The 27,576-nt window shown below is 37.1% G+C and overlaps 1 long non-coding RNA gene across 1 annotated transcript; it reads right to left on the minus strand.

The window, feature by feature from the left end:
* Positions 1-13,342: 13,342 nt before the first annotated feature.
* On the minus strand, positions 13,343-25,843 carry LOC120753117 (uncharacterized). Its single transcript, XR_005700974.2, has 4 exons — positions 25,750-25,843; positions 16,984-17,049; positions 15,866-16,060; positions 13,343-15,286 (listed from the first exon to the last, which is right to left on the minus strand). It is a non-coding gene; the product is annotated as an uncharacterized LOC120753117 (long non-coding RNA).
* Positions 25,844-27,576: the final 1,733 nt, after the last annotated feature.

The raw sequence follows: 27,576 nt of genomic DNA on the forward strand, positions 1-27,576 counted from the left end.
GTGGGCTATTTCGATGTGTGCAGTTTGAGTTGGCAGTACTCTTTGATCCATGTCCTTCAGGCAAATTTGACATCTATTTCACCTGAGGCAGGCACGGATTTTTTTGAAGGGTATTTCTATATAATGAATGACTGACTGCTAGGAGTCCTGTCATTGTCCTCCTCCGCCTCTTCAGATCCGATTTGCAGGCCAGGTGAATCTCATGACATGTCTCCTGGTAAATCAAGCAGGGAGAAGAAATGCCTGAAATAGTCCTGACCGTGCTGACACCAGAAAATCTAGATGATGAGTGATTTGGAGAATCTGAGGAGAAACTCAGCTTGGCCTTACATTCATTTCAGACTAGGGTAGCAATTTTGAATAAAATTAAATATTTCAAATCTTATATTAGATAGATTCTGTGCAGAAAAAGCCATCACAACTCCTTTAAATAAAATCTGTTTTTCCCTCTTAGTTCTCTCATTTTCTGCTTTTATGCATTTGCTGCATTTCCTTTGGTAAAACAATTCTTTGATATCATATTTGTTTATTCTAACAATGAAATATTTATTTATATGGCAAATACTTATATAACAGTTTTGTTACACGCTCTACCTCAAGGAAGGCTGTGTGAGGCCCATTGGTTAAGGTGATGGACATTCTTACAACTGCCTAGATAATTAAAGCAAATCGTGGACATAAAACCAAGATCACTATCAAAACAACTGTGAGCCTCCCTAACTGTTGCCCTGGCAAAGTTCTCACTCTGGATGTCTCTTCTAGTGATTACAAGGTGAACTTCTTTATTTATTTGTCTTTCATCCCCCACATTCTACAGCAGTAAAAATACTCAACCCATGCGTAAGAGCTAATCAATTAGGAATAAGTAAAGGATAAAATATTTCTAGAGGCAAACGATCCAGAGGGGAAAAAAAAAAAATAAAAACTTGTCCTTTCCACATGCAATTTGATTTCCTGAAAATATGAAAACGTCTCTACTCACAAGTCTGCTACAGAAATTTGAATCCTTTTTATCTTCCAAAGAGCAGCTGTGCAAGGTTTTGTTTTGTGCAAATTCAGCATAAAAATGAGAAATTAGTTATCCACCTATAAATATTTTTTTCTGCTTTTGATGAATGGTAAATTCTTTCAGTAAATGTCCTAAGAAAGAATGAATATGGCCAGAAAGATATTTAAATATTGTGGCTCCGCAGGATTACTAAATGGAAATAGGGGGGTAAGTTTTTGCTTTTCCTCTGGGCAAGGAATGTTGTTTATCTCCCGCTTAATTTTACTGATCTTTGTTGGGCCAAAACTGAAAATTCATTAATTTTAGCCAGACTGAAATGATGCGGTTGGTTTGCTGTGATGATGTTTCACGCAGTGCTTAATAATGAATATCTGACTGCATATTAAACACACAGCAAGGTAGTTGATGCCTTGGTGCTAAAGAAGAATACCTAGAATGGAAGTTTCCTCATAAACTTCTTCATAACATGGAGCCCTTCTGGAATATGATTTCTACTAAAATGGGAAAGGGAAAAAAAAAAAAAACAAACAAAAAGAAACAAACAAACAAAAATAAAAACAACAAGAAAAAAATAAACAAATCCTCTGAGAAAAATCTGAATTGGATAGGCACATAGAGATAGACATACATATACTCTTGCACAGATATACATATGTATGATGTAAATCTATACAAACCTATGTTGAGAAACTTCAGAGCAAGATTTTATAGATAGCTAAAAATCACAGGTATAAATTGAATGAGATACTTTTAAAATATGTTCTGTGCTTACCATAGAGCATATTAAAAGGACCTTTAGGACTGTGAATACACATCCTTGCTATACTGCTGGTGTACCTGCGACACCTTCCTTAATACCTGTCAGAGGAATAAATGTCTCTGCTAAAACAAATGCAAAAGAGTGGACAAACTGGCAAATTATTTGGTAGCAAGAAGAAATACCTCATCTCAACATTCATACAACACACCTTAACTGAAAAAGAAAAGTTAAAAACATAAAAGTTGATTTCCATATGTTTGAGACTCAAAAAGCCATTATATTATCTTTGGAATGCTAGTCAATGAAAAATGTTTAATAGAATTCCAGGGCAATACTAAAAATCCATTTTTAATGCATCAAAATATGTTAACTATATTTTTTCTTCTTCTATAATAAGATAACTCATTGACTTGCAATAGAGAATCCCATTTCTTCATCTATAATGGAAAATCTCTACTTTATTAATAAAATAAAAATTTCTGTCCCTGTACTTTTGACAACGATGTATTTTCTGTCCCACACAGTTTCAGGTTATGGTCTTAATCATAGGAAAAAAAAAAAATAAAATAAATAAACCAAAGGCAAAAAATCCATACTGAAGTGAAATCTAAAGTTGCTGGGGATGGGGAGTTAGGTTTTTGTGGTTTGTTGTTTGTTGTTGTTGTTGTTTTGGGGGATTTCTTTTGTTTGTTTGGTGTGGTTTTGCGGAATTTTTTTTGCCTGTTTGGTTTTGGTTTTATGTTTTGTTTCCAATAGCCACACCTGTATCTTTTCTCTCTCTATGTCCTGACTAGAAATGTATCTTTCTGCATTGGAAAAAGAAGAAGACTCATGAATCTGATTAAAGACACCGAGTAATATCTGAAACCATGTCTGAAATGAAATATAACAAATAAAAAACTTGACCAAACCCCCATTTCTCTCTCTGGATACTGTTGTAGCTTCTCCTTAGCTACATGACAAAATCCTCCTTAGCCACTCCCTTACACTCCCCACCAGGGAAAGAAAATTAATGGAAAATCTCATAGATGAAGGTTAAAAAAAAAAAAAAAAAAAAAGAGGAGATCATTTACCAATCACTGTCACAGGGAAAAGAAACTAAACATGACTTGAGGAAATTTACTTATTTCCAATTTAAACAGAGTTTTATGGTGATAAGCAAGCATGAAAATGAAAACATCTTTGTTACCCTGGTTTTTCTGAGCCTTTTGATTTTCATAAATGGAGTCAGATCTTTTTAGTTATTGTACAATACTAAGAGCAGTTTTCTACCTTTCTTACAGATGTAACATAAACAAATCCTTTGTTTTTCATTCTCTATCCTTTGTTTGCATATTTCTAACCTGAAAACAAATGTAACTGACAACTGGTCTGGCCACTGAGGCTGAGGGGTGGAAACCCCAAAAAGCCAATCTTCTGCTAGAGCCACAAATGTATAAAAAGTAAGAAATAAACAAAGGGGCTCTCTTCTCTTGGCTCTCTCAGCTGTGAGCTGGAATCAGAAGAACCTCTGCAAAAATCTCTTGTCTGCGTGTGACAGCTTTGTGTGTCTCAGTGACACATCTTGCTCCCAATCCTTCCCAGGCTCAGCTTCACACCCTCATTCCCTTCACCCCAAGTGGCACAGGGAAGATGAGGAAAGGGGGCTGTAGTCAGTCCATAACAGCTCCTTCCCAACACTCCTCAAGTGTTTCTTCCTCCTCCAGCAGGGATCCTTCCACAGCCTGGAGTTCTTTAGGACCAAACCACTCCTGCATGGAGTCCTCTCCACAGGCCACATTTCTTCCAGGACATTCCCTTCTGCTCCACTATGGGCTGTGGGGGAATCTCTGCTCCGATGCCAGGAGCAGCTCTTCCCTCTCCTTCACTGACCCTGGTTCCTGCAGGATTGTCTCTTGCTCTTTTCGGCATTTTTTTCTGCTTTCTAGAACAGAAGACACCCCTGAGGGTGTCACCTGAGGGGCTGAGCTGTGCCCATGGTGAACCCTTGGAGCTGACAGAATCCGTCCATGTCAGGCTCGTCACGGAGACCACCCTGAGCCACCAAGCCCTGGAACAGCCACCACAGACAGAAACAACTTGTGTTGGGAGAGCACAGTACATAGGGGTCAGGCTCCCCACCCCACCCCAGCTTTAAACCTGTGGTTTCTGCTTTTCTGTGTGACAAGCTGCACTACGTGTTCCTGCATGGTCAAGAACACCGGAACAACCTTGGAAGTGATGCCAGACTGCCGCCACTGCCTCCCTGTAATACCCACCAAAATGAATGATACCTTTAAAACTCCTGCTATTCTTGAACAGCATCTCAGCTAGAAGCTCCCAAGGATTTCACAAACTGATATGATTTCTCGGTACCTCACAGAAAATATTGCTGTACTATTCATTAAAAAAAAAAAACTTTAGTGGGTTTTTTTTGTTTGTTTGGTTTGGTTTGGTTTTTTTCGCATCTGTTAGTTGTCTACACCCTAATATCAGAAGGGGCTCCATTTGGTTCCGGTTTTGGCACTGATGGTCACGTCTAATAAACCGACGTACCGTAATTTGTATTTTTTCCCCGCACTGGCACGGCTGGAGAAGATTCATTTCAAATTTGAAATGGATTTGTCCCAGCTGCCATGAAACCATTTACACTTTAAAGAACAGCGAGATTTTCCAAATTGCTTGGAACTTGTTCAGGTGGTTGGCAGAGAGATGTCGCTGCAGGTAGCAAACCCATTCTGCTCAATACAAAGGCCAGACCTCTACATTTATTGGTTTTATACTTCATAATAAAATTATAACTCACAGAGATGCTGAGCTAGGGAAGTAAATAAACCTTCCTATGGCTGTGCAGGCTTCTCTGTGGATTGCATCCAAGGACCCTTGGATCCCACTCAAGGCCTTACCTCAGATGTTTATGCATAGGCGTTTCTAAGGCACTCAACACTCTAGTATCATCGTCCTTTGAGAACATAATACATCAAGCCTCACAATATACTTCAAAATAAAAGAAGGGTCATTACACCTTTTTACAAGTAGAACTATTGAGTTCAAGTACTCAAAGAGTACTCAGAAGTGCAAGGACCTCTTTGCTTAGTCACCTGAGAAATATAATTTATGATTGATCTAAAGGAGAAAGGTAATTAACTGAGGAGGTGGGAGGGGGGTATTTGGGGGAGGGCTGGAAGGTAGCCTTCAATTTATTAGAGGAGTCCACTTGTCTTGGAGCATGGATAGAACGTTGTCAGGGCACACACTCATACACACCCAGGGCATTGAATGGCCCAGAGCAGCAAACACCACACAGCTCCTCCGCTGTAACCCTAGAGCAGCCCCACCTGTGGCCACAGGGCTTAAAATGTGATTAAGAAAGATGTGTAGCACGGCTGAAAGGAAACTGCATTAATGCCCAGGGCTTAACCAGAGTAGGGGGTGCCAAGGACTGTCTCACAAGACATGTCATACCTTCTGAAGTTCTGCAACACTCAGGCAGAAACTGTTTGCACTATGAGACTGCTTTGCAGAGGATCATTAAGAGATTGGAGCTCATCTTATTTCTCCTTTGTTAGCTACTATGAAAATTTTCGTTATTCAATTCTTGCATTAGTTGAATCAACAACCTCCAGTTACTTTAAAGCCCAGAGGTGAATTACACCCTTGACCTGAATTTAATCTTATTATCAAAATCTGTATATTTCTATAAATGTGCCTTAACTGTACAACTACTGCTTGTTTATGGGTTTCTTATTTATTACCCTTTGAAAGAGTGAGAAAGTGATAGATAATGGCCAGGATTAAATATCTGTATGGTTACAAATCTCAAGTTGTAAAAAAGAATCCATAATATAAGTGATTTGACACTTATGTATTTTTTTTCCTGATTTCAGCTCTGTCTACTCTAAGTCTCGTAGGATCATTTCATTTTATGCGTAATTTTTACTTGATCTTTCCAGATGTTAAGAATACTACAGTTTAGTTGAGAGGCTAAGTGTGAAAGAATAGTGTATTACTCACATGTTTTTTAATTATGGAAATTGAAGGACATGTCCAAGGTCACGTAAAACAAGAAAAATTTGAAACAGTTCATCAGACATATCCTTTCACAATCTATCACTACCCTGTGCTGCTATGGTATACTCAGCCTTAATCACAGAATAGGAAGCAGTCCTATTTTATATATATATATATATATATATATATGTATATGTAAAATAGGACTATTATAATAATCTTATAATAATAAATATATATAAAACTTGTTAATAAGGAAGAACCTTATTGTTTTTATACATCTAAACAGATATACAAAGGTTTGATTATAATACAAAAAAGGAAACATTTTTGTATGTGTATTTGTTTTCAGTACAGAATGAGAACAAATATCTAAACCTGAGATTCTTCTGACAAACACAAGAGCCTTTCGAAAGCTTCTCCAGGTCAACAAACCTAAAATATTTCATATTTGTTTTGAGTATAGCTGGAGACTTGAAAGCCCCTCTGCACATTACTTTCCTGTCATCCCTTCTACATCTGTCTCCCACCATACACTTATCTATTTGAGTTTTTATGTTGTCTCTGTTTCTAGGTTAAACAGAGCAGAAGTGAAAGAATAATAGTCTGAGAGTTTCTGAGCTGCTAAGTTTGTGAACAGTTCAGGAGGTGACTAAAGATTTAGTATACACTGGTGCAAAAAAAAGAAAAGGAAAGAAATCACACATACTATGAAGCTCCAAGAAAAAAGAGGACCTGGACAACATAGGAAGTCAACATACAGTTAACTGAAAATAATCTTCTGTCTCTGAACTTGCAGTCGATGCAGCACATTATTCCCCTGTAACTGTAAAGCAAATATTTCCACTTTCAATTCTCACTCCTCTCTTGCAATACACAGTATCAGAAACACGGAACAAATCTTCATATACTTTATCTATAGAGCCTTTTTTAGGATAACAGATATCACCATGCTAAAGTGGCTTCCAAACTGACTCTTGAGTCATTTGTCTTTTTATCACAGAATAAATTGATGTTTTTATTTCTTATTTTCTTGAGAAAGTCATATTTGGTATAAGTTTTTAGCTTTAAATAAATAAATAAAAATAAAATAAAATAAAACCACTACCAAAAAAGGAATTTAAAACATCCCAAAAATGAGCCTTAAGAATCACTCTGAAGAAATATTTTAGATCAAGGAGCTGTGGGGTTTTTTGTTGTTGTTGTGGTGGTGGTTTTGGTTTTGTTTTGTTGTTAGGGGTTTTTGTTTGTTTGTTTGGGGTTGTTTGGGTTTGGGGTTTTTTGTTGTTGTTGTTGTTGTTGGGTTTTTTTGTTTGTTTTGTTTTGGGTGTTGTTGTTGTTGTTGTTGTGGTTGGTTGGTTTGGGGGTTTTTTACAACAAATACTTTACCTTTTAATTCCTTGGCAGAAGAAACATGCTGTCTCCTGTGAATTGCAATATTGGCTATTTTAAGGCCCTTTTTGTTAACCTAATAAAAGATTGAGTATTCTTATAGAACTGTTCACTATTAACTGGAGAAGTCAGTGTGAATATGTGAAAGCAGGGTCAGGCTGTTATGCCCTGACTGACCCACAAACTGGAGCATTTAGTTATGCAAATAAAATTAAAACGAAAGCAGACACAAGAGATCATGCTACCATTACAAAATTATGATGCTGTATTTTTTACTGATGATTGTGATCAGGAATGAACTAACTCACAACTTCAAGAAATATCAGCTGGCCACTACAGCACCTTTGTGTCTTGAGTATTAGACACAAATAATTTAATATCGTTCTGCTTCAAAACAGGAAAGGGCTTTGCTCATTCAGTGGTGGGCTTTTGGAAAGACACTGAGTAAATAAAATGAAAGTAGAAAAACATTGTCTTTTGTTCTTAAGGAAATGGACATTTTCTTCATAAGAAGCCCATGAGAGGAAGCTGGGAGCCAGGATTTAATCTTTAAATACGACCATGAAACCTTGTTATGATTCATGTAAATGCAGTGAGGCTCTGGGCACCTTAACACTTTGCCATGCATTCCAACACAGGGCTTCCAGAGATCAAAAAGCCCAAAGTTCCTTATTTGACAAAACACCATCGCAATGAAGCAGCACAAGCATTTGTTGAGAGAACCTGGCTTAATTTCCACAAAAGATTAAATCAAAATCTGTGTGTAACTAAGAGCAGAAAGAATTCCAGAGGAGCTCATTTTCCACTGAGGCGGTGTTTACAGAGCCTGCCTAAAGAGCAGGAAGGGGTAGCAGAGCACACCAAAGCTCTCCAGTGTAAGCAAAAGGGACATGCTGCTTGATGATACCGTCAGATTGTAACAGGGTGGTACGTGGACCACTGTAAACTGGAGCAGAGCGCACCTAAGAATCATTCAGATTCATGCCAGGAGTTGTAAAATTGGTGTAATTGCGACAAGAGCTGGACTATTACAATCAGTTTGGAGCTAGTCTCAGTCTCATATATGAAATCTCAAATAACTTTGAAATTAGGTTTTGATAATGATAAAAAAAAAAACCAAACCCAAACAAACAACAACAAAAAAAGGTCAAATGCTTTTGTGGCATCTATGGAGGCTTACAGGGTCCACAAGGGGAATTAATATAAATTACTTGGGGTGTTACTAAAGTCAGTTTCAAAGCATTTGTAAAAAAATTACATTTAAAAAAAATGCTTTTCAGTTTTACAGCAAAACTTATACAAGTAATCTCAGCTAACTTTAGGGTTCTATAAGGTTATTATGGACATTAAGGTAATCATTTTGTATTTCATTTGTGGTGAGATGGTAAGAAATAGCCGTTTTCAAGATGCAATTAATTTAGCTTCTTTTAGATGTCTACTTCAGGATGCAAGTAATTATCTTTGTGATACTGATTAGAACTCTGCTGATTACAACAGACACTTGGAATGATTAGCTTAGAGACAGATAGCGCCAGAGATAAAGATATGTAACCAACCTTATGAGTAAGGCAAAGGAAGGATTTTGAATCTAGGTCAGAGTGACTCAAATTCAAAATTGATGCATGGAACAAAAACTCCAACCCTTCCCCATCTGACTGGGACCACATGTCCACGTGCTGTCTTCCCAGGAGCTTCCATCCTTGCAGTGTACGTGGCATTTGGACTCAGCCCTTGAGCGGATTCTTGTGTTGGTACACTGTTGGTTAAAAGAGAATGGCTGCTGCCATTCCCTTACTTCCAGGACACACTTACAGATCCCAACCCAACAGCATTTCTCATGCACGGGATACTTTTCAGAGCTCAGAAATTAGCTGGTTAGTGGTACAGGATGCCAACAAGTTAGACACATCTAAATTCTTTTTCAGGTTTGTCCCAGAGTTCTAGGTCTTGTAATGTCATCTAAGTATATATCAATACAGAGATGCAAAATGTTTAGAGATGGATATTTACTCAATAAACAGGTCTGTAGACTCAAAGTTTAGGATATGAAAGTCAGATTCTATTGAAAATTAAACAACTTCACCTTGGCCAGACTTTGCTCTCAGTCTACAACATGCAGGTATGACAACTTTGGTTTTGTTCTCACCACAAGATATTGTCCTTTTAATTTATTGTCCAAAACTGGTTAGATATAAGAATACTGAGTGAAAATCTTGCCTCTCCTTTGAAAGTATATTTCATATCATATAGCATGTGCACGAGTAGTCTTCCAACACTGATATAATCAAGTTTGTATTAGCACACTCTTTGCTGGTAATAGACGCCTAATACACACCTACATAGTAATCAAGTCTTTTTATTTTCTAAAGCATTCCAGTTAATGTATAATTGGTTCTAAGTTTAGTGGTCACAGTGAGTCTCTTAATAATTTTAGCATGTATTTTTACTGATTAATACTTCAGTCCTTATCATTATGATGTAAAAACCCTATCAGTTATGATGTTAAATGATGCAAAGTTATTTCATCATTGGTGTGATCTTGGAGTATATTTCATGTGTGATGCATTTTCCAGCTTTAGGTGCATCATTTTTGGGTGAGTGGTTACCAGATAATCACTATTTCTCTGATATTTTTCCAGCAAGCAGAGAAGTTTCTAAAGCAGTTTCAGAAGGGAGAAATGAGGTTTGTTGGCAGAGGCAATATCTTTTATTAGACCAGCTGATATAATGGAGAACGATCAAGCAAACTTTCTAGCACTCAGTCATGTAATCAATTCTTTTTGAAAAAAACTATATGAGCACAAAAGGAGAGTAGAATCTGAGATCTTATTTTAACACTTCATGTGTGGAATAGAAGGAATGTCATTTTGAAACAAAGCAACTTTAAAATATATAGTTTTAATTTGTAGATTTAAGTATTTGTATATATATATATATATATTTAGAATAAGATATTATTTCCTGTTAGCGTACTTCAAATAATTTCATGGGACATAACCAGATTTTTGTCCTTAAAAAAAAAAAAAAAACACCAACTTTTTTTACATATTTCCTCTATCTTATACACATTATAAAAAGCACCAGATATTTCATCTTCTTGTAGAAACTAATCTCAGGGTCATGAAAAACAGAGGGGAAAAGAAACATATACAGGCATATCTGTATACATAATGGCTACTTAATAATTTTCTATATATTTGTAAATACATAAGTATGGGCATTTGATTCAATAATGCTTCTCCCTTTGGCATCATACCATTCACACTGTTAAAAAAAACAAACAAACAAACAAAAAAAAAAAAAAAAAAAAAACCACCACAACAAAAACTTTTTAAAAGGGAAATAAAATAACTATATACAAGTAATATTGGAGACTGCAAGAATTCAAGGGGAATACATAACATTACAATGAACATAAAATTAAAGGTAGGATAAGGGTGCTGGCATTCACTTCAACACAAGCAGGTCTTCAAAGAGCTTACAATTAACCTTGTGCATCCTTGCCACAGGATTTTCTGATGAGTTAAAATTTACAGAGGTTGAAGAAAGTTACTCGTTTTCTCTTATTAAGCGTGAGCGATCTATCCCTTTCCTCAGCACAAGGGAAAAAATTCTCAAGGAAGAGTGATGAAGCAAGTGAAGGGACTAGAGAAAGAGTCTTTCTAATGAAGAGCAGTCAAGGAAGCCGGGGCTGTTTAACCTGGGGATAAGAAGCCTCAGGGGAGAACTTATCACTCTCTACAGCTACCTGAAAGGAGGGTGCAGCCAGCTGGGAATTGGTCTCTTCTCAGCAGTAACAATGTTGTGCCAGGGCAGGTTTAGATTAGTTATTAGGAAAAAAACTCTCCACTGAAAGGGTTGTCAAGCCTTGGAACAGGCTGCCCAGGGAACTGCTGGGGTCACCACCCCAGAGGTATTTAAAAGATGTGTAGATGTGGCACTTGAGGACGTGGTTTTGGCAGTGCTGAGTTAATTGCTGGACTCCATGATCTTGGAGGTCTTTTCCAACCTAAATGACTCCAGAAGTCTAGGACTTCATGAAATAAACCAAAGGCTGCTAAGCACAGGGAGCTACCTATAGGTTAGTCAGTCCCTGAACTTCCTTTTTTCTGGAGGATGGAAGCAATGAGCACTACCAGCTTCTCCTGTTCATTCTTTCATAAGCTTTTGCTGTAGTCTGCTTTTAGGCACAGGACAAACAGGGAGTTTCATGTTCCTATGTTTTGACCGCACAAGATTAAAGGGGTTTAATTTAGTTCTTTGAGTGCTCTGCAGAAATCAACACACACATACATAGATACACGCACACACACTGGAGACATTAAAAAGATTAAAACCGAAGATACCAAAAATTCAAATCTATTTCCTATACTTGGGAAAAAAACCCTGGAATGTTAATTAAAAAAAAATAAAAGTTTACTGTGCATCTCACTTTATATTCAAAATACATGTAAAAAAAAAAAAAAGGGAATATTAAATAAATCTAAATTCAAGTAAATAAAGGACTGTCTATCATCAACAACCTCTGCACCATGTGGTGAATTGCAAAAAAATAGCACTCTCAGCTGTAAAAACAGCTAAAAGGCTAGTGAACCGGGCTTTCTGGGAAAAATCCCTTACCTTCAATCCTGCATGAAAAAACCTTGGGTCATTTTAATTGATCTTTTCTTACAAAAGTTCTCTATAATAAAATGCAATGAACCACTTCTGAGACTTCTGACTACAACACAAACATCAGGGAACACAAACTGATCTATGCTCATTTAGGAAAATATAAGAGGATATTGATGCAACTAGAGAGTAGTTTAGTGCTGCTAATAATGAAAAGCCAAAATTAAAGCAGTAGACAGAAAATTAAAGGTATGGGGAGTTAAATTTGCAAACGTAACATAAATGGGAGAAAGTTAGCATATAATTAGAGTTTCTAATTTCTCTTTAAATGCCTCTCAGGTTGCATACCAGGCAATTAGATTTCATTGGGCTTCAGTTTACTATTGGGAACAGTTGAAAGAGTAAGACTGTGGAGTAGTAAAGGGAATTATGTTTTTTTAATTAATATGCTGAAAGTTACTGTAATATGAACACAGATTTCAAGCTACAAAGAAAATTATGTTAGCCTTTTCTAAAAGAAATATTATTAACAGATCTTAGTTCCTTTGAAACATAGTTTTGTAAAACAATTTAACGATGTTTTAAAATGCTGATTAGAAGTTCTAGAAATTAAAAAAAAAAATCCAAAACAATAACAAACAAGAAAAAAAAAAAAATCTCAATCAGCATAATTTTACCACTATATAGAGCACTGGAAAAATACAGAAAATGCACCAGAATTTTTTCTCTGTTACTTCATGGCAGTCTTCCATAGCCAGACTGGTATGGCAGTCCTCAGATACTGAAATTCTACTCAGTAACTGTATCTACTAAATTACAAATGCCTGTCACCAGTAAAAGTAAGTTAATATGAAAAATGGACATCAAATGCCCAGGAACAATTGAAGTTACCATTCAAGGGTTTGGCTTCTTCTATCCTTAAGGCTCATTGCAGAATTCAGAATCTATGACATTATCCTTGCTCTCAAGAAAATAATCAAATATGCAGGGAGAGCTTAGGTGTTTCTTCCATACCAAATATTTTAAAGTGTTTGTTATTATTTATGTTAGAGTTATGAACTGGGGAATAACATCACTCACACAGTCATAATTCTTGGGAACAGGTCTTCTGGAGACACAAAGGGAACTAGTGCCTCTGAACAATCCACATTCCAAAGTTCAGTTCCCCACACTCACATTGTTAAAGTTAATACTAGTGCTCAACAACTAAGATTTTCCTTACTAGCATAAATTGCTCTTCTTTTCCCTTTTCTTTTTTTCCCCTCCTGAAAAGAAGAAACTAATCCTTAACTTTTTTTTTTTTTTTTAATCTAAAAATTAAATTTCACAGGTTACTTGAAACACTGTGGCTTCTCTACAGATCATCAGATAAGGTATTAGAGAGCTGGCCTGACTGATAGGGAATTTAGCCCAGTGAATATAGTTCAAGTATCAAAATTGCATAAGAATAACATATCCATTTACTTAAAATTTTTCTCATCTGAAATGTAAGGGCTTGAGAAACAATGCATATACCTCTCTCTATATCATTATGGTGTAAAAGTTCGGTATTACAACTTTGAGAAATGCTACAAGAAGACTTCCATAACACCATTTTTTAAAACAGAATCCTAAAGGAGACATTAGGACAGGAAAAGTTGAGGAGAAGTTTTTTTAATTTATTTCATCTCTTCCATAAAGCAGTTACTGCATACCATTCTGTAAAGGAGAGATTTGGCACCTCTAAATACATGGGCTCAGTGGGAAATTCTGAATTTTGAAATCCATTAAAAACAAAACAAAACAAAAAAAACCCCCACCAACCTCTATATTTTTAGGTGTCCTAATCAGTCAGCAACTTCTTTTCCAGGCCTCAAATTGTACACTTTCCTAAATATATGCAAATTGAGCATTTGTAAATTGTAAACAAATATGTCATACTCTTATAGCTCATTTATTGAGCAGAACTACTGTAAGTCAGTAAATATACATATATATATATATATTTCAGATTAACTGACCCCTGAATTCCAATAAATTAAGATAAGGAACACTTACATACTCTAAGGAGGTCAATATGATAGATACTGTCAACAAATGCCCATCACGATCAGCTCCAGGCAAAATAAAGTTAAAACTGCCATTTCCTTCTAAAATCAATGATGACTGGACAGAGAAACCTCATGGCTACTGCCTGTACATTTGAGCTCCAGTATTCATCTTATTTCTGATGAGCACCCTTACTGAAAGGCTATGGGCTGATTACTAAGAGAGAAGGAATAAGCTGATTCCCTCCAAGTTATTCTACTGTGCAAAAATTAATTCAAGCTTCAGCGGGTGAAAGTGAGAGTATAAACAAAACTAGTCATGGAATTTCTCTAATGGGGCAGGAGGAAAAATTGTCTATGTCCCTGAAATAATGAAGCTTTTGTATTTTACCCAGTGACTTAGGGTGTTTACAGCAGAAACAGTACAATAATGAGGATTTTACCCAGATTCCCATTACAATAAAATGCAAACATATTGTAAAAAATAGGATTGCTCTGACCTTTTTAGACAGAAATTAGAAATGAGCTAAAGCTATTTCTTAAATCTATCATTTGTTGTCTCCTTCACCTGCCAATGCCTATTGCCAGTGTTTCAGTTCTAACCCAATCCTGGGCAGTCAATAATTAATAATAGGTGTGGCAATAAAACTTAGAGGAGACACACAAATGAGAAAGATCTTAGAGTAGAAATGTGGTAATTTAACTGTGTGATGTAGCTTCAATTGTTAAACATCTACAATTTACAGCTCTGTAGCTTCTGGCAGAAATATTTATTCCATACATTCTTTTGTTTACTGAGTTTATTGCATGTTATTCTCTAGGTGCATTTTCTCAGAGACAGCAGCAAGCATTCCCTAGAAGAGGGTCTCTTGCATCATACCATCAACAAAAAACTGAGACAATCTTCACCGTACACTGGAGGACAAAATCCCAGTGTCTGGGTACATCCAACAGAAACACTGGGAGAAGCATCATGCCTACAGCATGTCTTGTATGTCTTTCAAGCTGTGGGACAGGCCTGCAAAAGACCCCGAAACATTTGTGCCTTTCAAATAATAACCCCAGTACTGAGTACGAGTGGTTGCCTGTCCAGTTGTGGAGGAGAGTTGAGATGTATATAGAACCATGGAATCATTTAGATTAGAAAAGATCTCTAAGATCACTGAGTCCAACCCTAAACCACACTGCCAAGCCCACAACTAAGCTGTCAACCTAAACTTACTTCTGCACAATAACAGACCACAAAACCCCTGGACCCAGATCTGGGAACCTCCCATGATAGTCCCGAGTCCTGCATTTTGATAGGTGACAAATAAACTCCAAGTGAACTCCGCTGATGGTTCCATTCCAGTTAGTAATACTATTATCTCATTGTTATAGCTTGCTTCCAAATGTATTCCATTTCTTCTAAGACTATGAATGGTGCCAAGCTCAATTCAACAGATTATATGAACCTCAAAATAAGGATGTGCAATATCTCCAACGAGGTCAAATTGTCTGAAAAGAAAGAAGCATTTCAGCTGCATTTTCACACAGAAATTCTCAGCAGTAGCTTTCTTTTATTGCCAGTTTATGTCAAAGACATATGGTTTAGAATAGTCTCCCTTAGGAACAGTTTTGCTTTCAGTAAGAATTAGCACACCATTTCTTCTCCAAACCCTTCCAAGGCTTTGATGTCTTAGCTGAGATACAACATTCTTTAATCTTGATATTCAGTTAAGGAAAACATTTTTTAATTTATTTCTTGATTTAAATATATTTATAAATAGCTTAAGTTAATGTAATTAGTCATCATTTCTGGCTTGACATTCATAATTCAAAGGCCACATTCTCCCAGCTGTAATGGCACGTATATTTTTTAATTAAAAATAAAATTAACTAAAAAAATCTCTTCTCTTTTGAGATTATCATTTGCAGATATATTCTGCATTTTGAAATGCATAAATTATGCAAAAGTAAGCTTGGTTCCTCCAGCAGGTTCAGTAAGCATTACCATCTGAAAAGCTATATTTTTCATCATTCAATTTTCGGTCATGGGGTCGCACTGGAATTGAAATGAGGAGGTTTATAACTCACCATAGCTGACGGATGTAAATCTGTCTTAGAACTTCACATCACTCTGTGTATATCTCTGTGTATCCTTCAATATCATCAGCCTCTGTTCCTGATGTGGACTCTGCAACAAGGCAGGAAGCAGAACTCTCTGGAATGTCTGACTCCACTGTCATGTCCAACTCCGGATCATTGATGAGTTCCCAGGTAAGTGGTTAACTGCAGCAAATGTCCAGAACACACACAGGAGTTCACAGCAGCTGGTTCCTTAGCATTCTTTTTTTTTTTTTTCTTTCTCTAAAAAGTTAGCACGTTACCCTGCCTAATTACAAAACAAAAGGCTTTCTTGAGTTGATCAACTTTGATATAATATACACTTGCATAGGAATGTCGTCTTGTTACTATAGTTAATCAGAACATAACAATTTGTTTATGACAAGGAAATTCAGTGAAATTGAAATATTGTTCTTCAGTGTTTCACGGTTTTAAGGAACTGTGAAGATTATCATCAAAAATATTCATGCTAAATTGTTGAAATTAACTTTAGAAGCATAGATATGTGGCATGATCATGAGAAAAAACATGATACTCAGTATTTTAGTCAAATTAGCTGTTGCGATATTCCAACATGGACATATAATGATTGTTTTCCAACTTAAAGACATTTTATAATTATAAATGTTGTATTTGCCACCGAAAGTATTTTCTTCTCTTGATCATTTTGCACAAAAATGAAATAATTTACATCTTTAAATTATAATAAACTGAAATAGTAGAAAAGTGTTTAAATAGTAAAGATCTTATATTTCAAATATTTTAAGTATATTCCTGAGGATTCCTTGTAAAAGAAGTTACAATGAAGAGCTAGAATTTTTCTTGCCAAGTTTGAGAAGTAATTTAGAAAACACATTTGAAGTTTCAGCTTGTAGCTAGTTCACATAATTTTCTCCTAATATAGATTCATTCTTCCTTTTAACACAAATTCAATATTCTTATGAGCAGAGCCCTATTAAGGACTCCTTTCACTGCAGTTTAATTTTCAGTACCTCAAGAAATATTCACCAATATTGTCACTGCAAAGCACCAAATTCAGCTGAAAATGAGTGAATGAGAACCATCCACAGAGAACCCCAGTGTCCTACCTTACATAGGGGTTTATCAATTTATTCCATTTTTATCATCTTCCATTTCCCAGTATAGCATTCCATCTGTGTTTAATCAAAAAATTAAATTACCATTTTAATAGATTGAGATATTATATCAGAGAGTGTGCAAAGATAAAAGCAATGAAGAGCTCTTTTAGATCCATTTTAGATCTATGCAACTAATTTTGGGTCATTAAAAAGTAAAGGAACCAATTACAGCCAGGAGATTCAGTACATAGGAGTTTATGAAAATGCAATGAAACATTCAAGGTAAATAGGAAGCTGAGTAAATAATTGATCACACACACCATAAACTATTAGTTGAAACCTTGCAGATCTACTTTCATAAATCAAATTCTTTGGGAAAATGAGATGATCATTTCCAGTTTTCATTACAGATCACTCATAACAAAATTTAAAAAAAAAAAAAAAAATCAAATTAAGGTCAAACTACTGTTGCTTCATGAAATATAAGAACTTTCCTGTTATAACCATCATTTGTAATTATATAAAATAGACATAGTCATTTAAAAGACACACGATCATGAAAAAATGCCTTAAAAATCCAATCAGAAAAGCAGAGAAAAATAAGAAACCATCTATCAATACATTTTACCTGCCTCCATCCTAAAAACAGACCTGTTGCATGTACAGATGAAGAACCAGAAAATATAATACACCAGACTGGAGCAGGCCTGGAAATTAGGAGAAAATACCACACAACCACTTGCATGGATCTAAGATAATGTTTTGCATTTTCTGGCCTAGCTGTACCTCTTTCAGTCTCAACAAAATCAGTTTTGTTACCAAAAGTGCTTATGTTTGTTATTTGGAATTTTGCATTTAAATTAAAGGGCAGAAACTCTTCACAGGAAATCAAAGAAGGGTCAGCCTTTGGCAGAGCTTGTCCATGATCTCAGTGAAAACTTGGCAGTTCCTCAGAGGAAACACTGACACAGGAAGCAGGATGAAGTCCTCACATTCTTATTCCCTTCTCCCATGAAACACCCCTGTTTGACAGAAAATACAAAGGTACCTTCCTCCATTCCTTCTTCATTTCTCCTCTTCCATAAATGATTTCTGCCTGTGATGACCAATGTTTATATGACAAAGAAAACCTGACCACAGGTGTCCCTTCACATGGGTTTTGATCATTAATCCGCATTTTATCAACAATCTCTGTGCTTCTGCCTGTGATTCGATTCGCTTTCAGGACATGCAGAGTGCCCTAGGTCCTCTACCCTGTGTATTCCTGATCTGTCAGCGCTAGATAGCAAATGCATTCATGTGAGTGGCATTGATACCCGTTGGCATATTTCCAAATAATTTTAGGTTCTCAAATTCTCATCACACTGACTGATCTTTGGACATTCGGTTTTTGCATGAGTGGCTATTTTCAGCACCACATCAAGAAGAGTGACAGCCTTACTGCTTGTCATCCTGCAGTACAGTAGCTGACTGCCCCCAGATAAGGTGACCTGAGGCTTCCCAGTTTGACTTAGCTAGTGTCTGGTCCTGTTTGCTTTTTCAGGATTTTCCTACTGCCATGATAGGGTTTACTGGGATACAAAAATGTCCTTGGTTTTATTCTCCCCCAGACAGCGTGTGTCAAGCTGTTTTATTGACTTAAATCTTGTCATATCTGTACAAGCTTCTCCCCAGACATTTTTAGCTCTGATCTAAGTAGCTCAGCTCATCTGCAGATTTTTCCCCATAAACTCAAATTATTTCATGTGACTAATTCTTACAACACTGCAAGGAAACCAGAATTAGACTTTATGTTGTAATGAATTGCAGAAATTAAAAAAAAAATTAAAAAATAATAAAACCACATCAAAAGTGATCTGGATAAGAAAAGGAAAATAATAAACAAAATGGTTTTATGCCTATTATTTGTAATTATCACCTCTTCTGAAGCTGAACAATATTGTGTATATGGATTTCAGGAGCACATATATTGCTGGAGTAAAAAATAGAAAGTTGAAGGTGACAGATTAACTGTAAAACTCACAGCTTGTGTATCACCTGCTCTGTCCTCCCAGTTCTCTTCCTCTCTCTAAACCATGCAGGATGAAATTATACCTTTAGCCTGGAAATACTCACCTTTTCTTCCTGATTTCCCCTTGAGACTGAGTCAGTGCATGTCTAAATCTCTTGAGGACCTCACTCATAGTAAAGAAAGAAGGCAGAAAACCCAATTACTGTTCTCGCAACTGTGTTCTTTTCAGTGGTTCTCATAGGACCTACTTTGAAATGCCTTTTTCTGTATTGTCAATCTATGGGTTTTTTCATTTTTAAATTTAAGCAAGTATTTTACATCTCTAATCTTTCAAACTGACAAGACTTTGACAGTAATTGCTAAGACTATATGATTCACCATATTTAACGTTTTTTCCCCAAGTACTCAAAATAAGATTTTGCAGAAGCTAGTTTCAACTTTGAGCGGTCAGTGAAGAGAGAGTGCAATCAAAATTTTTTAGACTATGCAGCCTACACAGCCAGAGTCTCTGATATTTTTTTGTTGTACAGGACGTTGCCTAAATAAAGCACACTTTTGCAGCATTCCTGAGGCAACGTTGTTTCAAAGCAGCCTGAAGATCTTAACACATATATCGACCTGAATCAATCAGAAATACAACCATAAAAGTAACCAAGTTTGCCCTTTTTATCACCTTTCCCCAACTTCTTTGGCAAGAAGAATGGTACACAGCATATTAATCCATGCATTGTTTCCATGCCATTCCTCCATTGGAAACATTTCCCCTGAAATGTTTACGCAGCTTTTCGAGCAAAGGCCATTTGTGATTTAATGCCATAGAAACTTATTTTACTTTCACTTAATCCTGTCTGTGCAACACAAAAATGAAATCTTTATAGTATACAAGCCTGATAAAACTAGGATAGGAATCCATGTTGCCAAAATAATTGTTAAAAAAAAAAAAATTCTTTTCAATTACCTGCTTTGGGTACAAGTGATTGTAGAACATTAATCCCACGAAAGACAAATCTGCTGCAGCTGGCAACTGGCCTGGCAAGTTGGAATGGCTGTTTGTGACCTTGCTGTCATCTGGCTACCTCTGTGACATTAAAATGTAACTCTCTGTAAGAAGTTGTATCCTCCAGTTTGCTATAGAAAAAAAGCTATCTCGCTGTATATTTTTTGAAGCATCCAGCAACAACTTGGAAAATGCTTATTTTAACAAAACGAGTCACGGATTTAGAATCTGTCCACTTGTGGACACACACTGAAAATTGGAATGAATTAAAATTTAAGAGGGCTAAGGGGGTTGGCTGGAACATTGTGCATGAAAATTTGAACTAAGTTTTTTGCACTTCTATCCAGATATAAAGGTAAATGTGGGATGGAATTACTTAGGTTGATGTTTAATTGTTTCTTTATCCACTTTGCCAGTTCTAGAGTGTCATGTAATGGGGCACAGCAACTTGTATAAGAAGAGGTGGCTTAAATTTTCTTTGTTTTTGCAGTAGCTGTCAGCAGGCTGTTCTCTGGGCTGCTCTATGCTCTTTACATTGAATATTTTTTTCTCTAACAAAAATTCCGAGATTTCTCTCCCACGTTATTTTCCTTTTTAAAAAGCAGGTAGAATAACTGCTGTAGAGGTGTTGTTTTAAGCAGATCTCATATTGAAAGAGAGCTATAAGTCATATAAAATTAATACAAACTAAAATATACATGTTAAATCGGGGCGGGGGGGGGTGGTATTCAGCCACGTATTTGGAGAGGAAAGTCACGAAAATATGTACAGTCTTTCACAGCCTGTGAAGTTCTTATCTTTTTGAAAACCTCAAAACAAGTTTACAATAAGTTTTCTACCTCCTTGCATGTCTGTTTGTCTCAAGGCATCTGGTACAATTGGGATGGTAGGTATGATGTAGTAGTGAGAGCAGAATATTAATTATCTCAGCACCAAACACCAACATCTATTGCGGCTTATACAGGACTCTTCCTTACCTACTGTGACACAAAAATTCTCACTACCAAGGGCCAAAAGCTGCACAGTCTTAAAATTATAGCCTGTGTAAGATTATTGTCAATCCTGAATGTCAAGTCAGGATTAGCTTGCCATTTGGGACCCTGGAACCTTAATTTACTTCCTCCCCCCACCCCCCTATTTATTTCTTTCTTAAAATTATAGTTCCTTAGAAGAATTGGAATGAGGCAAGTCATCACAGAGAAGATGGATAATTGAGATTCGTGCAGATGAAGCAGTCAAATATGTAAATTAAGTCTAATGCAGCAAATGGATGTCACAGTGAGTACATACAGTCTGAAAGAGGAAGGCAGAAAAATGCAGAGAAGCTTTCTCTTTCTACACTGCTTTTAGAATACAAGTCCCTTGTGGCAGAAGTGTTGCAAAACTTTGGTCCTCAATAAATATTTATGGGAAACATGCCTTAGCTCCTGCAGTTTTTTAAGGAATGGCATTTATTTTGTACCACTGGCATTCCTTTCCCACTCAGTTATCTTCTTTCTCCTATGTCTAAATCCCATATTTGTGTGTAAGTCAGTATTAGGCAGCTGGTCCAAAGAGCAGATTTCAATGGCCATCAAATGTTAGAAAGTAATTCTAGCATACCCCATTAAAGAACTTAAATGTATAGAAACACTAATAAATTACTTTTATTAATAACCATGTTTATTAGATCAGACTTGGGATAAAAGCTGAAGAAAAATAGTGACTGCATGAGAAAAATATTGATGTGGGCATCACTGTGTTAATAACAACAGGTCAGAGCCCAAGGAAATTTAATTTACCTGAAATTTCTGTGACTTTACCACCTCCTGCTCATAGCAAAGCAGAAACTGGTAGAGCAAGCCTGGCATTGCCACTTGGACTGTTGTTACCAGCTGACTTCCTTTCTACAGGCACAGCTCTTTTCCTCTGAATTTCCTCTGAATGGCTTGAGAAAGGGAGGACAGAACTGCTGCTTTTAGATCCCAAAATAAAAGAACTGTTGGCAGGAGATCAGTTCAAAACAGATGAAAAGAAGCACCTCCTTTTAGGATAAGTAGTTGCATGAATTGTATATTCTTTCTCCATAGCATCACTGTCATTTTCTTATTCTGTCAAAAGCAGAAAATCAGGCTGGACGACTGGCAGACCACTAGTCTCTATTTTGGCTGATTTTGTGATGGGAAGCAGTTAGATGGGGATGATAGAAAGCTGTACATCAAAACCAGCACTTTCAGTAGACTGAGACCTTAGGTATGTTAACTATGTGAAATGTCTGCACAGGTGAACTTCTATTTGCCCCAAGGCTGGTTGAAAACCATGGCTTTATATATTTTTCTGTCTTCTGTAGTTCTGTAACCCATCTTGTCATCTTTATCTAGATTTTATGCCTGCTCTTCAGCTGATTCACTGATAAAATGGTTTGCTGTGGAATATTTCTACTGTTGATTGCCACTATAGTTATGCCCACAGCTTTCCTCGACCATTCTCTTTTTATAAATATTATTATGGGTTTTGGCTTCGTGGAAATTATTAGCAGCTTATAGATTACAGAAGCCTTTCTCTATCTGAGTAATTATGTACAGCTCTTGTCACATTTGGTGTAAATAACTATCTAATGAGAAGTCTCATGGTATTTGTACATTCCACAGCACTTTCTTCAAAATATAAGCTATATACTGAAAATTGTCCTTTTTTAAAAACAAGCAGTGCAGCCTCTTTACCTTCATAAGCAGCATTTTCTAATTTTTCTTCTTCCCTTTAACAGAAAGTTCTTCACTTTGAGTTTGTTTTCCTGAAGTTGAGATTCAGCTGAATACCTTCCATTACACACTCCTTGCTTACAAAAAAGCAATCACACACTCGTGGTCACAGTTGTCTTGGTTATATTACAGCTCAGGTATACTCTGCAGTGAGCTAATGCTACCTCCTCTCTCAGATTTCCAAAATGGTATCTATTCTCTGCTGCCAGTATTAAATCAGGTCTCCTCCCTAGCCCTACAGAGAGGGCGCAGCAAAGAGGTTTTCAGGACTGTATCCATTCTGTACATGAGCAGAATCAGTTTTCTCTTACACCTGGATAGGGGATGGGTCAGTCCCAGCATGACCACGAACAACAGGTGTAGAACTCAGCTGCCTCCATGAAGATCCTCTGCTCAGGTCTCTCCCACCCCTTTGGAAGCAAACTGGAATTCACTCCCTGTGCAATGTGGGGTAAAGCAGTAGGAATCCAAGAACGAAACTGTTTGCTTTGTGTGAAACAGAGAGGAAGAGGGAGAGGCAGGCTGAACTAGGAATTTAAAAAGCTATGAAGATAAAAATCATTTCCAAATGCAGTTAGTGTGCTGGAAGAAAGATACATTGCAGTTTAGATGGAGTGTATGTAAGTCCTCTTGCATTATGCAAGATGAGAGTTGGGTACATTTTAGATCTAGCCTCTTGTTTTTTTCCCCTCATCCCTCCCCATATTCAGCAGACTCACTGCAGCATGTTCTGAAAAAAAGGAGCTGGTATTTATCAAATTAATCTTGAACATGCTGAGTCCACAGCCTTCTTGTGAGTATATGAAAAAGTACACTCAAGTGTCTCACACTTATCCTTTCCCATCTATTCCAATTTATTCTTAAAGGAGCATTTTCCCTGGCAGTTTGCAACTCACCAGCAATCCTCAAATAACAGCATCTGAAATATCTTTTTTCCCCTTACTTAATGCAAATATAATTTTAGTTCCTGAATGTCACAGTTTTTTTTTTATTATTATTATCTAGTAATTTTATGGTTAATAACTGTTGCTACTGAATTTATGGACAAGTCCAGTAGCAATTTCATATGCTCTAATTAACCTTGGTGTGACCCAGAATTAGGTTCTGATTTACTGTAGCTCCCCAAATGCTTTGAGGCAATATAAGTGGCAAAGAGATCACAACATTAATGCACATATTAGTATTTAAATTGAATTAATATTATGGCTTTAATTCTTATGTTTCTTATTTCTGTTTTAAACTGACGCATGTCCATTAAGAGCACAGATGTCTTAACACAGGGCAAATGCATCTAGAAAGAAAACCAAGCCTGCAATGCCGAGCTAAAACAATCCCATACTTGCGCCACAGAGACTTTGCATCTTCTTTGAGAGATAGGTGGGTTATTTCCAATACCTGCCGATCTCTACTTTTAATCAGATTGCATTTTTGTACAATTATCATTTCAGGCTTCTGTTGATTGCTTTCGCTAGGCATAATGAGTAGAAAGAAACACTATCTCATTGTGCAGAATATTGGATTGGTTGGCGTAATAGACTCGGCTCTATTTTTTGCCTAGCTCTTTGAAAAGTTAATTTTCTCTTTCATCAAATAACTAGCAGACTACTAATAGCATATAAGGTTTTAGAGGGATTTGCATTAAAGAATGCAGCTGAGTGCCTTATCTACTTTTGAAACCGGAGTGACATATGGATGCTCCTTTAGTATTGACTACCTAAGATAAAGTTTAATACTTGCTGCAAGCCCCCTTAGTTTTAAATTCATGGAATCAGAACGTGGATTATCTCTCCCTGAAGCACACCCGTAGCATGGGGAGGAGGTGAGGGTGCTAGTACAGGCTTTGCACGCATAAAGTTGCGGGTTCAAAGCCTCATCAAAGGAGCAGAACCCTTCATTCCAGTCTGAAGCTCAGAGAAATCCTCTTAAGTCATATGCCGTTGTGTGGGGTCCTCTTTCACAGCCAGAGATAAGTGCCCTGAGGAGAGCTGAAAGCATTTGACAGACAGGATGCAATTCCTCTGGTGGATGGTGCCTGGGCCTCTACTTTCCATAGGACATGGACACACAACAGCGTAGAAACCCCGTGACTAAGGTTTTCTGTAGTCAATGCAGCAAGTACAGGAGCACTAGCTAGACCCTGCCAAGTGCCCCGTTAATTCAAAGGTCAAGGCTGTGCCTGGCACACAGGCTGTCTGTCCCATTTAAAGTATAATCCATACAGCACATCCACCAACAGTTCAGAATGCTCCAAGTGGTTTGGATGTGGCGGGGAACCCTCCAAAAAGACAGATATTTCAAGGAGTAGACCTAAAACCTGCCCTAGTCTGAGAAGCTATAGATCTAGTTTCTCCCGTAGAAAACTAGTGACAATAATTCGGGGGTTCATAGTGCCAGTTGATTGTTTCCATTTGACAACAGAAAAAAAAAATTCAAGCATAATTCCTTCAAATAGGATTTGTAACTCACACACTGCCTAATCTGATGGTCTCTGAGCTGTTACACCTACTCACACTCCATATATTCTAGCAGACTCGAACACTTTTAACTTCAAAGTGAAATTTAATTCAAAGGAAAAGCCCAATTCCTTATCTCCCTGAGAAATGTAAAGAATACGACACTAAATGTATTTAGGAGCATATTTCCTCACATCAGTCTCCATCCCATGCCACAGTGTCTGGTCCAGATAAACTATTGCTATCTCTAGGTGAGGTCTAAGACAAGGTTCAATTGTTGCAGCAGCCCTCTTGTTAGAAGGGAGAAATGAGCCAAGACAGAGACTCCTCGTTCATCACAGCGTGAAAAGGGCCATGGTTTATTCCTCTTTACAGCTCAGCCATCCTGACTCCAACCATTCACTGACTCTGGCTGCAGCAGCTCCTACTGCAGGTTTCCCTTCTGACTGCTGGGTATCTCCTGCTAAACTCTGACTGCAGGGATCAGTTTGCAGACTCTGACTGCAGCTTTTACCCAGCCAGACTGTGACTGCAGGTTCCAACAACAGGCTCAGACTGCACACCCACACTGACCTCACAGCAGTGATTCTCTCTCCCCAGGATCTTTCTTCTTTATGCTCCTCTCATTCCCTCTTCCACAGGGTTCCTCCTCCTTTATGACTCCCCCTCCCCAGCTAACCCACCCCCTTTTATCACATTTATCTTTATTGGATGTAGCTGTGACTCATCGGGGTGAGGCTGTACTGGGTAATTAGCACAGCTGTTAATTATCAGGGGTGAAGTCACCTGTATTCCTTTCTCCTACATTCAATCGTGCCTGGATAGATTTCCTGTTTAGTCTACTTATCCCTAATCATGACCCTAGAGTTTGCCTTGGTTCAGTGGAACCTGAAAGAATGAACTACCAAACTTTTCATGGATTCATCTAATAGCTATTGTGTTAAAACTACTTTGCAGACTCACAGAAACTGCCTATCTTGAATTTTACTGAAATGCACTCTACATTCTTGTTACCAAAATCAATGTTTTGAATCCTTGTCTTACAGAGTACAGCACTTACATCATCCCTAACTCCCACCTATGGTGAGAGCTAAGGGCCCTTCAAGGGCTCCCAGGGAAATGACATTTCTTGTTTTTTCACAGTGCAGTATAATGGCAGCTGTCCCAAAGTAACTCGAGGCTTTTTCCTTTGGGCATTTCCATTCAAATTACATATATGTTGCTTACTGAGCCCTATTTATTACACAAATGATAACACTTATCTGAGACTCAATTCAATGATTCCAGAAAGCACGATGCAGTATTTATGTAACATAAGTAACTCCTAATCTTAAAAAAATTAGCAGAAAGTCTAATGACATGTATAATCCTGTCCACAACCTCTGAATCTTTTCATCACTGCTGCTCTTGTACTTGTGTCAACACAAAGAGCTGTTGGACTCCAAGTGACATGGAAACAGCAACTATCCCAAGAGTGGGCAGAAAGGCTGCAGAAAGAATTGCAGTGAACATTTGCTCATAAGAGAAAAAAAAAAAAACGAACAGCTTTGGTAAAATGTTTGTAGTGTTACTCTATATGTTTTCACACCGTGCTAGCTGGCAATTCACACACTAAACAGAACATCAGACTAAGCCAAGACTGAAAAACAGCACAAGGTAAGATGAAGGGACAGTTCTGATTAATTCAGCAAGGAAATTAGTGGATTATCTTCCAAATGTAAAAGATGAGCTCCTCTTTCATAACACTCTTACTCACCGTATAGGTTACTTCTGTAAGCCTTTACATTAAGGCTATTCCTAAACCCAGTTTAGGCTGAGATGCTCTTGATGGTACTTAAAAAGTAGAGAAGATAAAAACTCTGTGAATGCCTCCATGTCTCCATTACAGTGGTGAAGGAGAAGCTGTCTAAATTCAGTGCCTGTTGTTTTGGTTCACTGGCTGTTGCAGGCATTGCGTGAAAAAACACAAGGCGTGTACTCTAGTTATTAAACAAATACCTACAAGTGAGTGTTTATTATTTCAGCTGTAAGAGGGCTCACAACAAAAATTATAAAGCAGTATTTTGCACTCAAAAGGCCAGCAAGTATGGGACTGACATTTGACTGCCAAAAATAATGCAAAACAAATGAACACAGCTAGAATCTTTCGAAGTGCCAATGTTTGAAATTTAATGCCTAGCTTTGGAAAGAAAATAATGAAACTTTACAATACTCTTGGCATTTTCTCTCTTGCGTTTATTCATAAATGAGCATTATGTTAATTTGACTGAAAGCATATGTATTATGATTATTATTAATAACAATAATAATAGCACTTATAAATTAAAGTTAGTTATAATTAATTAACTTTGATTCTTATGCACACACAGAGAGCTGGAGCATTGATTTCTGCTTCCTAGT

Source organism: Hirundo rustica, chromosome 5 (assembly GCF_015227805.2).
Source record: "Hirundo rustica isolate bHirRus1 chromosome 5, bHirRus1.pri.v3, whole genome shotgun sequence".
Classification (NCBI taxonomy): Eukaryota; Metazoa; Chordata; class Aves; order Passeriformes; family Hirundinidae; genus Hirundo; species Hirundo rustica.